This window comes from Tenebrio molitor, chromosome 9, assembly GCF_963966145.1.
Source record: "Tenebrio molitor chromosome 9, icTenMoli1.1, whole genome shotgun sequence".
Classification (NCBI taxonomy): Eukaryota; Metazoa; Arthropoda; class Insecta; order Coleoptera; family Tenebrionidae; genus Tenebrio; species Tenebrio molitor.
Genome location: NC_091054.1, coordinates 10,285,281 through 10,295,263, shown reverse-complemented (window position 1 = coordinate 10,295,263; position 9,983 = coordinate 10,285,281).

The following is a 9,983-nucleotide window of genomic DNA, read 5'->3' as shown; positions in this document are numbered from 1 at the left end:
TCATGATACGGAATGTCAAATTGGTGCTGATGATGACGTACTAGGAGGTTTTGCAAAATACACATAACGATGTGCACTTTTAAAGTGTGATTCAGATAGATTTGTAGAAGTCGATAGAAAAAATCCAAACAGTTTTTTTTTTGCTGTGACTCATTTGGTAAATGAGTTCTGATGCCCTGAGGGGCTGCTTTCGTTGTATTATTTTCTAGTAACGTTGGCGCAATTTATATTGGTGATTTGAAGATTTTTTGACAAGTAAATTGTTTAGATGATTGTGATTCAATTTGTCCCATTGCTTGAATTAAAAAGCAATTGACAAAGTATAAAAAAGAAACTTGTAATTGGGTTACACATTTTTAGATGATTTTAAAGTTGCAATGCAAGGTATCAGCCGTGGCCTTGATAGATGAGTAACTAACTAGAAGCAATCCAGTTAAAGTTTAAGGACTAAGGATAAACATTTTAGTGAAAGTCTTGAGTATGATGATTTGGTGGATGTGGATCATTTATTGCAGAAGTTAATGAGTTTGTTAAAAATATCTTCGAATGTATTCGTCTGAAAAGGTTAATTCAGAGGAGTAGCTATATTTATAAATTTCTGAAAGAAAGAAATTCTGGGACAATCAATTGACAGAAAATGTCATTAGTTTAGCAAAGGAACTCTCATTTAAAAATTAATTTGTTTGAAGGTATTGCGATTGTTTCCCTATCCCTTGATATGTCGATTGGTGAAGAAGATTCTAAATCTTCAAAATTTCTAGTTCTGGTGTGCCTCAGTGCTGTGTTTTGGTTCCACTACTTTCGTGATCTTCGTTCTTGGCGCAATATCGGTGACTTGAAGATTTTTTGAAGGATTCAATTCAGTTGGTTGTGATTCAATTTTTTCATATCATGTAATATTTTTGTATGAATAGAAATGAGGTTAGAATCTGTCGTTAGTGCTCCAAAGAAAATTTGATTAAATCTCTTAATTTTACATTTTCTGTGTCTTCACGTATTTGTCTTGGACTTTTTTCTCTGTGTCTAACAGTTTCGGTACTATACTAAGGACATTTTCTACATTTTCTTAGTTACCAATCAAATAGGTTGTTAAGATAATCTGATTTACACAGAAAAAAAAATCTGACATTCGAATTGTCTTAACGACATTTTATTTTTTAGAACCTAAAACAATAATTGTGAACTTGACAGCAAAATTCTAACCTTAACTTTTTTACGTGGCAAATGTGATGAAACATTTAACAAATTGAATCTGGCTTTGATTCTTATTGGTCAATTTATGTGGGCGGAGCAGATAAAAAGTTATAACGGCAATACTACAGGGTTATTCTAAATGATTGTATAATTGATTTCATATAAATGTTCATCAAGTGAGCTGTGCATTTGTAAAAGCACCTTTAATTTAGTTACATTACAAAAGTCACATTTATGAAGGTCATGTCCAATAAATCTTTACTTGGTAAAAACACAAAGACAAAAACAAATAAGAATTACTTTAATTTAATCAGTAAAAAGACGTAACATTGCTTTTAAAATCAGCAATGTTAAAATGGACAAAAACTGAAAAATTAGTCAAATTGGGTTCGCGCAGAGCAAGCAACTTTGAAAGTCAAAGTCACTAGCTTTAGGTTTAGTACCAACAGAAAATCAGATTTTCATGGCTTGCTTAGATGCACATTTATATGAAATTGAGTATAGTCGAAGTAGGCCATGCCCATGTTATTACATTTTTGCCGCTTTCATGTGAACTGTCAGTTTTGTCGCTGTCACTGTCATTTTTTAGGTGAAAAGTGCGATGATGGGGTTTTTATTTATTTTTGTTAAATTAACGATTGAATCCAGAAATATTGAGTTGTTTTGCACCCAATTTAACTCCCGTGTGTACTCACTTATTCACATAATTTTGATGTTTTTTTTTATGTGGAGCGGCAACCATAAATTCTACATTGAGTTTTCACGCCTACTTCGACTACAATCATTTAGAATACCCTGTATAATCTTAATATTTAACGAAATAGAATTCTCGTAAAAATATTATTTTTTAATCAATTCATTGTAATTGGCTCAAGTTGCAAAAAAACAGTTTGCTTTTGCAACAGCACTTTTATGGCATTAGTCATTTGAAATTATGTACTTTAAAACTGTACTTATATGGAAAATATTCAATCCAAACTATGATTTTCTAATGGTCCCTTTGTGCCTTTATTTGGTTCAAAAATATTGAAAAAATGCTGTTAAACTCTGTCCATCCATAGATTGCTTGACATAAATGTTACTAAAAATGTTCACTCTACGCTACAACAAATAGATCCGGCGCGAAATTTTAAACCACGGAAAGAGCAGGTTTACTTACACGTGATGTTTTATTATTATTATTCTGCACTTAGGAAAGACGAAAGAAAACTTCAGCACAGTAGGAGCAATATATTAGGTTTTATTAATACAGGTATTTCACGAGTAATAATGTGCCCGACGGAATAAAAAATGAAACCCACAATACATTTTCGAATTTTCGAAGAAGCTGGCTACTGAAATTAAAATATCCAGCTTTTTTCGGAAATGGCTAAACACAAGCAAGAGATTATTTAATATGTATGTACTCCTATTTAATGCATGAACAAAAATTACCTCTGTATCATTTTCGATGTTTGAAATTAGATTCTTGAGGCACGCACTCACAAATTCACAAATTCACAAATTCACAAAAAATCTACAAAAAATCGCAACGGAACAGATCAAAACAGCAACACGATCAAAACGAATAACTCTTAAAACCAGAGAATCGCAAAACAAAGCTCTAAAGATGAAAAATCGCAAATCTAAATGCTTAAACCACTTGACAGAACTGACAATTTCAAATTTGAAATGTCATTGAGATAACCGCTTTTGAATTCAAAACTAACCGCCAATGAAGCTATAGAATTACCGGCGTTCGGTACCGTCGGCGACCGCTTGGGGGCGTGAGTGAAAGTCGACAGGGGATGAACGGCCATGTTTTTTTTGGAGGGCACTTTTTCTGGACCGCAGAGTAGTACAGAAGTACCGTGTATTTTTTCTGTGTGCTAATTGTGCGATTTTAGTGTTTTTATTGAACTGTGCTAAATGTTGTTGTCCAGCTTCTGTTTTGAACTAGGTATGTTTGCGGTACTAAAATTATGTCTGTTTCGCGCGAAATGTATTTTAACTATCATGATGGTCGCACGTGGGTTGTTGATGTTCCCACCATATTGTATAAAATCCGCAATTATCTCGACCATCCCCATGTATCACGCTTTTAACATTTGTAAGCTTGTGAAGGAGAGTAAGGCCGCCTGGTTCTAGTTTTGTAAATTTTATAAAATTGCACGGATCACGTTTTTTTGTTGTCAAATCTGGTTTTACAATTCACTAACTTTCCTAAAAGAAAAGGGCGCCAAGTTTTAGCGTGGGTCTGTGGCTTTTACTTTTTATAAGCGCACTCCCTCATTTTTGATCCCCTTCTAATTATTCCGAGTGACGCTTTTGGTGTGGCAAGCATCTAGTTATTGTTCAACACTTTAATCAAAATTGCAAAGTTTCCACTTTCCATCCCGGTAGCAACCAAATGTTTATATTTCAGGTGTCTCCGTGGGTTGTTCCTTAGTTAGGGATCTACTACATTTAGTCCCGGGGCGCCCTCCATATTATTCAGGGCGCCCCCCCCCCCCTTGTCGATGATCCGGCTCTAATAGGCTAGGGTCGACTGGACTGTGTTTTTTGTTTTATTGTTATGTATGTGTTAATGGTTGTTACCACCTTTCCATCCCAAATTGAAAGTGTTTCTAGATAGTTCTGTCAACAAATATTTGTCGCGTTTCTTCTTTTGTTTGCTTTTTTCCAGGTTGCTGTAGCTGTAAATTCTAGACCTTACCGCGAGGGTCTCTCTCTGTTTGAGGGGTTTTGTTTCTCCTCTAACCTCCCAACGTTGAACACGACCTCGCGGCCCTCATAAAATTTGCACCCCAAGGGAGACCCAAAAACCTAACGCTTGGCAGGACTTGTTGAATGCTGGGTTTTACTCGAGCTCCATGGCACACTTCCGGAAATGTGATCAGGTCTATTTTCCCTGAGTCTGTGTAGCCTGACAAGCGCGTTGTGTTTTCTTTTGCTGTGGAAAAGTAATGTTCACTTCAACCGATGAACTTAGAGTACCTCAATTTGTTGACTTACGTAAAGCAGGTAGGACCTTTCCCTTAGTACTAAATCACGGGTACGCGGGAAATGTTAAAGTCGTAAGGATAGGTGCCACAACCCACCGGACCACCCAAGGCCACTCGCTCCTTCTATAGCGTATCTGCCGCACATTGTAAATTAACTTGAAAAGGAGAAAACATGCTAAGGTTCTCGTCTAGTGCTCGAGTTAGATATCTGACCTCACCAATTTTATATAATGTACTTGTTTATTCCAGAATAAGTTCTTTAACCGCATTATTTCATAAATAGTAAAAATATAATTTCAGTTAGATATCTGACCCCGCTATTTAAGCAATTATAATGTCACTTACTCATTACAGTTAGAGTTCTTTAACCGAATTATAGTAAGAATACAATGTTATCCACTATTTCCAAATATCATAGCTAGATTTGTGAGCCCATCATTCATATTCTTATCAAATTATAGATATTTAACCCTGTCACATTAACACTGTTTTCAATTAGTTTCAAAACAAGAAAAACCTATATATATGTCTGTAAGAGCAAGATTGATAATCAGTTGTAATCAGTTGTTATTAGTCGTTGTACCGCCGTTGTGTCTGTAAATAAAGTTCTTTTTTAAAAACTTGTTTATTTAACAAGAAAATATAATTCTCGCTCCCGCTCGAACGGTCCGAAGTAACTGTTTTGTTTGTAATGTACATGACCCTCCTGTTTTCTTTTGAATTTGAATTGTGTTGTTTATGAAATCAGTTTTGCTCAATTTTCACTAACTGTCCCGTCTACGTTGTCACTTCGGACTTGTTCGTATTTTTAGGAGAGGTTTTTAGCGGAGCCTCATTCGGGGGTCTAGGAGGATGGCCAGAGCTCACCATTTTCCTAGAGTTCTAAATGAGTAGTCTTCTCACATTTGAGGAGACTTGGGTGCCCTCTCCCGAGACGTTTTATTATTCATGAATCCCGGCGTTAACGAAAATGATAACTTTGAATAAATAGCTGGTTTTAATTATTGTGTTGTTTTATTTGCACTCTTCTGTGTGGTCCACAAACCCTGTTGGAACGAATCTGGTAATGTTTAATTTGTATTTAAAAAAAAACACAACGTAGGGAAATTAACTAAGTACGATCACGCGCTCTTGGCCAGTTTTTTTTTTGAATTTCGCGGTTTTTATTTTTCATTGTGTATGTTGGTAGAAAAAAAAAATGAGATGGACGCTTGGTGGGAAATTTGAATTACCCACTTGGTTCATCACATCATATAATTTATTTTTCGCGTGGGTTTCATAACAACCAATGAGAATCAGTGGCGCGAATGCTTCAAGATATTACCAACACAATCTATGATACTTTCTTAATATTTTAATGTTATGGTTTGGGGATTTTGTTATCTAAGGATAGTTAAAAAAATGCATTCTATCAGTGGACGTAGTCTACAAGTGACAAGTGGTTTTTTGCAACTTGACTCAACTATAAGAAGATTAATATTTCTGTAACTACACTCAAAACAAAAATTTTAATTTTATAGTAAATTGTGTGTTTAGTTTTTGCACATTAAATAATGTCTATGTTAAACATATGTATACATTTCTTACAGTTTTCGATAACCTGCAAAAATGAATTGAATTGAATTGAATTGAATTGAATTGAATTGAATTGAATGAATTGAATTGTTCGAAGGATGACAACGTCTTAAACGAAGATTTATTGTTTTAAATGTACATACAGGGTGTCCCAAAAATAGCGGACTAACGGTGCACTACGGTGTAGAAGAGACTACCGTAAACGTCAGAAAAATGTTTAAAAAATTCTATTGGACTTATTTACTGATTGGGCGGTCCTTGAAAGTGGCACTTAACAGGAAAATTATTTTGAAATATATGTATTAAATTGTCATGACAGCTACCTCTAATCGTACATATTGTCACAAAGTACAGGATTACTCACTACCAATAACTAATCCTGCACAATAGTGAATTTAGAAGCTTTGGAAATCGAAAAAAATATTTTAAATCCACTACGGTAACATTGGAAGCTAATGATGTACGAGTACATCTTTGTTTACATTGTATTACCGTTAATAATAAAAATAATAATAATTTATTTTTTTGTCTGAAAAATTTTTTCCATATTTTTTTCGTGTACATTTAAACATCCTGGATACGGTAGTAAGTAGTTAGTCCGCCATTTTTGGGACAGCCTGTATGTACTTTCAAAATTTTTGCTCATTACCATAGAAACATTCATTAGTTCGCATTTTTGCCGCGGGACTGCTAACATTATTTTCACTGTACATAATAGGATTGTATCTAGAATGTTTCTTCTTTGACAAACTTGTAGATCCTAGGAATATATTTCTTTGAAGAAGTCTCGCGTAGATGGAAAATATTCCAGAATCTAGATATAATAAGCATCTCCTTGCTTTTAGCATTTTAATGAAATTATGTGGACTTTTGGCAGAAATCTCCTGAATTAACACTACTCGTACATCAAAAATTTCTATGACTTTCTGAATATCCATTAGAGCCTTCTTCTATGGAAGGCTTCTACATTCTTTCCTGCAGATCTTCTGATATAAAAATTCAAACGAAACTTGTATCTTTTTTTGTATATTTTTCAGCAAGATTCTACAAAGATCGAAAAAAACAACTTTGCTGAACGACATTTTAAGAAATTAATAGAATTAATAGAAATTAATTGAGTAGAATCACATGCGGTCAACTAATCCACCAAACTAATCCGATTATTTATTTATAGGTTATCATTCATTATTATTTTTATTTTTACTTGAAAATATCTACATCAACAATCTAATGATTACAAACAAAAACGATCACAGTTTACGGTGTTCTTGAAGTAATCAATTAAATGCAAGCATATTCTTACAACACTTTTGCATTATTTTATTCTATACAATTTTTAGTGTAGGTCCTTAGGACTGATTGAGATTTCTATAATCGTGTTAAAAATAAATTACTCCCTAGAATTCGAACTTTTAGGGAAATAACGTTTTTCATGTTGTGTGTAACTAGAATTGTCAAAAGTCATTTTGAATGCCTAAGGTTGGTTACTATGAATTGAGAAATTAAGTCCAACCAGACCTCAAAGTGTCAATCGAATTAATAGCGATTTATTTTCACTCTTTCGAAATTTTCAACATCCAAATTATTATCAAGTCAAATTATTTCCAGAATGTTCAAAAAGGCGAATACTTTTTGGATGATTTTGAAGCACTAATCCGCGAAATCTACGTTCGCCGTTAACTGTTGCGACCGCGAAATGTCTTTTGAAAGTAGTGAGTTCAAAAATAACTACATATACTGATCTCTATGTGACATTTTACATCGATTGATATTAACAAAGCTATTTTCACACCCGACATCAAAGTACACTTCAGTCAAAAATCAAACAGACCGAGCCCTAGAGTCGAACCTTTATGCGCACCGAAAAGACATGTCCAGAACTAAGCTTTGAAGTTTAACACGTGCTTTTTCCTTTATTCATTTGCCAACTCAACTACTCGTTTCAGTTTCATTTATACCAAGATATTTTTGCACCAATTCGGGTGAACGAACACTGCAAAGTTTACTTTAACCACACATAGACCTTAGCTTCCCAATAATGGACAAAAGGACAACGAAGAAAAAAATTTGCGTAGTCTTAAAAGTCGCGACATTTGCATTACATATTTGTTAAATATCTCGAGACCATTTTCAAATGGAAGTCCAAGTGCATCCACACTCTCAATTAATGTAAATAATAAATAAGACAGGTCCCAGAACGAATTCTTGCGGAACATCAAATGTGACGCAGAGTGTACTGTATGTATTTCCATTGTGGTTTACTTGCTGCGTAAAATCATCTATAATTATTATCTAACACTATTAACTACATTTATTTATTTATTTATTTATTAAAACTAACAATAAATAACTTGACAACAAGAGGGAATTCCCGTTCATGTTAGTCGTGTTATGGTCGTGTTGAATACGTAATCAATTGCGCGCTACACTCGATGTATTATGTGTTGCCTACCCACCCAAATTTATTCAAAATAATTTTCCATTCAAATAATTTTTATCTGACCTCAACTGACACAACTGGTAATGTTCCTTAATTCTTTTTGATGTTAATTTCGACATTCTGTTCGATTCTAACTGGAAACGCGTCTGACACAGTTGCGGCAAATTCATTCGAACAGATTTTCCCATCCCATGCCCATTTCGTTCGAAAAAATCGTACAATCGTGTGGATGAATTTTCCGCGTGACTCACTGGACCACGAAGTCCTTCCGCCAGCAGTTCAATGTCCACTCTCGTACGTGAGTGTCTTTGTGCCATTGCAGTCAATCGATTTGACCTATTAGTTTATTGTTCGACCCACACTCGAATCTTAATACCTCGGTTGTAATGGTCCGCCCTCTATGATCGATGGTCGCTCCGGGACAAACTGCCCAAAATTGCTAATTCTCCAAATGGCATATCTGACAACACCTCCACACGTCCAATAAAAATGACACTGGTGGCATGTATTGATCAATAAATTGCGATTGTTTATTGTAGTCTTGTTCCTCACAGTTGGCAGTTTTTCACCAACAATAGCGATCCAAACGGAGACGTTGTTTGCTTGTTTGGCGATGCATTAGCGTTCGCCGGCCAAGGATAATTCGTTTTACATCTTTTTTTTTCAGTTATTGGTTGCGATGGTTTTGCGGTCGTGGGTATTAATCTTTTACATAAACAGTGATGGAATAGTACAATTATGAAGCTCATCACGACCGTATTAATCACATGTGTACACAAGGTGATTCAGCGGTCTTGACTTATTCAGATCTTGGCCAATGGAATGAACACGTCCTGAAAGCAGGATACGGTTAGGGGGCAGAAATATTGGAAAATATTCATTACGGGAAAATTTGCGTGAAAGTGAAAATAGTAGAATATCATTAAGAGTAGAAGTGAGTCTTTTTGTGCTAAGCCCAGAGATTGAAGACCGAGACGAAGTTGAGGTTGCAACTGGGCGAATTCTAGAATTTTTCTTCTTTCACATATTCGTACATCTCGCTGGTAGATTTTTTTGCGAAAAATAATTCTAAAGCATTTTAACTTTTTCCTTAGAATTTTAATAAATCTCTTGAATCAAGATTTTTTACGAGTTTCTGAATCGCAGAAAACTTTACAGATTCATGACAAAAGCTAACACTTCGAAGATTTTTTTTATACAGTGTGTCCCCGGATAGGTGAAACGACTCTTGTAAAAAATAAAAAATCCTAGATTTAAATTTTCATTTTCTGGAGTTCAGCCCTGCTTGGTTAAAGACTAATTTCTAACGTAATTTTAGTTTTGAAAAATCAAGTATGCCTTGGAAATTTTCAAAAAAACCTATTTTCCTGTAGAGTAAAGTGCCTTTTATGTGACAAATACGACAAAAAGTTATTCAAGAAAGTTGTTTAGAATCAATATCTAGGCCCCTATACCAAATTTCAAAATAATCGGCTAACTATGGATTTTCATTTTTTTAATGATCATTTCACAAATCAAAGAAATTTATTTTTAACACTTCTCTTATTATGAGTAAAAAAAAATTCACACTTAGATTATTACTACAAGTTACTAGCTTAATACTAATAAGTTATAATTAAATAAAAGTAAATTAAAACCTTAAGAGTAAATGGAAAAAAAATCATAGTTGGCCGATGATTTTGAAATTTTGTCTAGGGGCTTAAATGTGGATTCTAAACAACTTTTGTTAATAACTTTTTGTCGTATTTACCACATAAAAGGCACTTTACTCTACAGAAAAATAGGTTTTT